The following is a 3,740-nucleotide window of genomic DNA, read 5'->3' as shown; positions in this document are numbered from 1 at the left end:
CCATTCAAGGATTTCATCATTCCACCATGCCCACCTCCCAGTGTGGAGCGGCCCTGAGACTTCTGTGACATCACAGCTCCCACAGTGTTCCAGGTGGAACGTCCAGCACCTGGAAACCACCACAGCAGACACTCTGCCTGCTGCCAGCGCTCAGTTGGCGCTCGCTCTGCGCTCTGCCCGTCAGCACTCAGCTGTTGCTGCTGCTGCCTGGCCTTTTCCTGCTGCCTGCTCTGGAGCACCAATCCCAGCAGGATGAGCACTGCTGCGCCAGTGGAGGTACTGCGCCATTCCAGGGAGGGGGCAGCCTGCTTGAGCAGGCTGCAGCCACGTGGCAATGGATGGTGTGGGACAGGAACCCCACTGTGACATTGTGCTGTCTCTTGCAGACTAACAGAGACACTGTGGTGGCGATGGAAGTGGACATGGTGCAGGATCAGGAAGAAATGATGGAGGTGGACGTGGAAGAGCAGGTTGAGGACATGGAAGTAGATGTGGAGAATGACATCGAGGAGATGGAAGTGGACGAGAAGGATGAGGAGGAGCCCATGGTCCTTGGATGAAGATGGAGCCCCACAAGTAAGACAGGCAGATGCTCCCCATGCCCTGCCCACAGACACAGTGGCTGCCCTGACGCCAGGCTGGGGCTGGGCTGGATGGCCCCGCTCAGGGACACGCTGCCCGCAGGGGGCCTGGATTGTGCTGCCACAAGCACCAACCCTGGCCTGCCCTGCGCTTGCCTGGGGCCACACCAGCCCTGCCAGCCCTGTCCCAGCTCCTGGGGCCCAGCTGGGCCCAGTGCTGGCAGCTGACTCCAGCTTTGCTTCTCTCTTCCTTCCAGGACTGCTGGAGATGACGGCCGTACCTATTACGCCTGTGTATATATGTTTGAAAAGTTAGAAGATTTTTGTAAATATGTTCTTAGGTTAGTAGTTCTCTGTAAATATGTTTTGAAGATTGTTACTCCATAGCATCCCATGGAAATATGTGCTGTAGATTGTTGTTGTTGTTGTTGTTATAAGGATTTTTGTAATAGAAGGTGTTCTGTAAATCCTCGTGTTTGCCGATCTTCGCCAAATAAATACTGCTTCTTTATAAAACTTCACTTCTCCTTCTCATTCCTTTGGGCACTGTCAGAACCCCAGACCTCCCCCTGACCATCCTAAACGATTCCAGCCCCTCCAGAGGGGCGTTAAATCCCTGGCAGGGGGTTCGGAGACCCTGGCATGTAGCCAAAGACCCCTGTGCCTTTGAATTTAACCCATAAAGCAGGTTACCACCTTTATGTCAAGAATTAAAAGTCACAACAATTTAGATAGTCTAGTAATAGTAATCACAAAGTGAACGGAAAACATTTAGAGCACTGTACACAGAGGTTTTGAACCTTGTGCAAAAGAGTTTGGAATTCTCTACATAGAAGTCAAAGGTTCTAAGACAGAAAAATTTGGGCGTACCCTGTCCTTGCTCTTTCTTCTCCCTAGCATCCATATGAAAGATGATGTTAGCATCCACAAATTGGTTTCAAGTAGAAAGTCACTATCTAACTTAAGTAGTAGGTATTAAAACATTCTTGTAAACATAGTATACGCACTTTTTAATAGAAAAGATAACACCAACCCGAGAGGCAAAAAGAGTGCCTTAAGCTGACCTGCTGAACAAACCTCAGCAGGCCAGACAAAAAATGTTTTAGACAAAACATAAAAATCAACCTTAAGAGAGTGAAGCACATACTTCTCAACTCTTCCTTCGACAGCTAAGTTAGAGAAAAAGAGACTTTTAACATACCTCGAAATCCCCTCAACCAAAGAAAACCCAAGAGGCACAGGCAGCGTTTGCACAGTTGGGATTTCCACTTGCTCCGGGATCCCGGGGCTGGAGCTCCCTGGGGCTGCTGCCACGGCCACCCCGCGGCTGGGGGTCCCTGTGCACAGGGGGTCCCACTGACACCACTGCTGCCGCTGGCCACTGCTGCTGCTCCTGGGCTGGGGCACAGCCGCGTCCCCAAGAGCTGAGCTGTCACCAGCACAGAGGGGGCTCTCACTGCACTGGCCCCTGCAGCCATGCCACCAAAGCAAGGCAGGAAACTTTCAGCCACCCTTCCTGCTGCAGCCACAGCCACTCCTGGCTCCAGAGCCGCCATCAGCCCACAGGGATGCAAAATCCACCTGCCCGCTCTCAAGGCCTTGACAGCCTTGGCAACTGTGGCACCTGCATCTGGGCTGCTGCAGGGGCTGATGTTTAAGCCTTGCAGCCTCCAAAGGCTCCGGGCTCTGCTTCCCACCCTGCTCTGCACTGCCCTGGCTCCGCATTGCTCAAGAGACAAAAGCCAAGCCAGGGCATCCTCACCCTGCCCAAATTCCTGAATTGACTGCAGTCCTTAGGACCTTCTCCACTTTCAAAGAACCTCTTCATTTGATCACTGATTCGGCAGATGTCTATGACCTAGTGCAGCGGGCCGAAAATTCCATTTTCAAAGACATTTCTAACCCCTACTAGAGCATTTGCTTTCCCCTTTCATTTCTCTTTTGTCCCACAGACAACACCCACGCTATATCATGCACACAAGGTCTTATACCACCCTTCCTGCATTTATAGTAGGCAATGCTAGAGCAGATGCCTCAGCAATGCTTCTCCAAACCTCCCCACAGAATGTTTTTGAACAGGCTAGGATCCGCCACCACTTCTACCATCAAAACATTCCTGCACCGCTCAGCATCTTTAAAATTACCCAAGATCAGGCAAGATCCATGGCAAACACCTGCCCAAATTGTCAGCAACATGCCTTTGCTTCTGTCAGAGTTGCACTCAATCCAAGAGGACTAAAGACTCTCCAGATCGGGCAATCACACATCACACACCAAGCCCCTTTTGGGAGACTAAAATACATCCCCGTCTCAATCCACACCGACAATGCTGCGCTTTCTGCCCCTGCCCATGCTGGTGAAAAATCAAAAGATGCTATAAAACATTCCTTTTTAGCCTTTTCCACCTTCCCTGTTCCACAGGAAATTAAAACTGATCATGGTCCTGCTAATACCTCCCACTGATTCCAACCATTTTCTGACCAGTGGGCTACAAAACATGTCACAGCCATAGCACACTCTGCCACAGGACAGTCCATAGTCCAGAGGGCCCACTCTTCCATCCAAAGGATCCTTGATCAACAGAGACAGGGAGTCCACATAGTATCTCCCATTGGAGGCCAAGGCCCTTGATGTGCTCAACTTTTTAAACAACTCCCCCAGTCATCAGGCATTTTATATTTAATTGGCAGCCCAATAAAAAGAAAAGCCACCTGTGTTGATCAAAGACCCTGAATCCAAACAAATTATGGGCCCTTTCCCATTCATTACTTGGGAGGGAGGATATGCTTGTGTCTCTACAGCAGCAGGCCCAAGACGGATCCCAGCAAAAAACATCAAACCCTTCTGCCAATGGCCAGGCAAACACCAGAGCCACCATCAGAAAAACAGAACAAAAGAGCCTAAGAGAGACAGCAGCAGCCTGGAAAAGAAGAAGAAGGACAGAAGAAGATCTCCTAAGCAGTGTGGACCACACAGACCAACACCAAGAGAGCTCAGACACCACTAACTGCGATATACCGCTTAACAATTAGAAAAACTGTATTCTAGCCTTGATATTTGATTCTTCTAATAAGCTGACTTCAAACCCTTGCCTTACAGAAGAGAAAGTTTAGTGGGACCAGAATTTAAGGTTCACATTGCAATCTCCCTATCTCTATA

The 3,740-nt window shown here is 50.0% G+C and overlaps 1 long non-coding RNA gene across 1 annotated transcript; it reads left to right on the top strand.

The window, feature by feature from the left end:
* Nucleotides 1-226: 226 nt before the first annotated feature.
* On the top strand, nucleotides 227-1,097 carry LOC135292903 (uncharacterized). The gene is made up of 2 exons (XR_010355063.1): nucleotides 227-576; nucleotides 839-1,097. It is a non-coding gene; the product is annotated as an uncharacterized LOC135292903 (long non-coding RNA).
* Nucleotides 1,098-3,740: the final 2,643 nt, after the last annotated feature.

The sequence above is a fragment of the Passer domesticus genome, unplaced genomic scaffold, assembly GCF_036417665.1.
Source record: "Passer domesticus isolate bPasDom1 unplaced genomic scaffold, bPasDom1.hap1 HAP1_SCAFFOLD_55, whole genome shotgun sequence".
Lineage (NCBI taxonomy): Eukaryota > Metazoa > Chordata > Aves > Passeriformes > Passeridae > Passer > Passer domesticus.
This window is presented reverse-complemented; position numbering and strand designations above follow the sequence as displayed.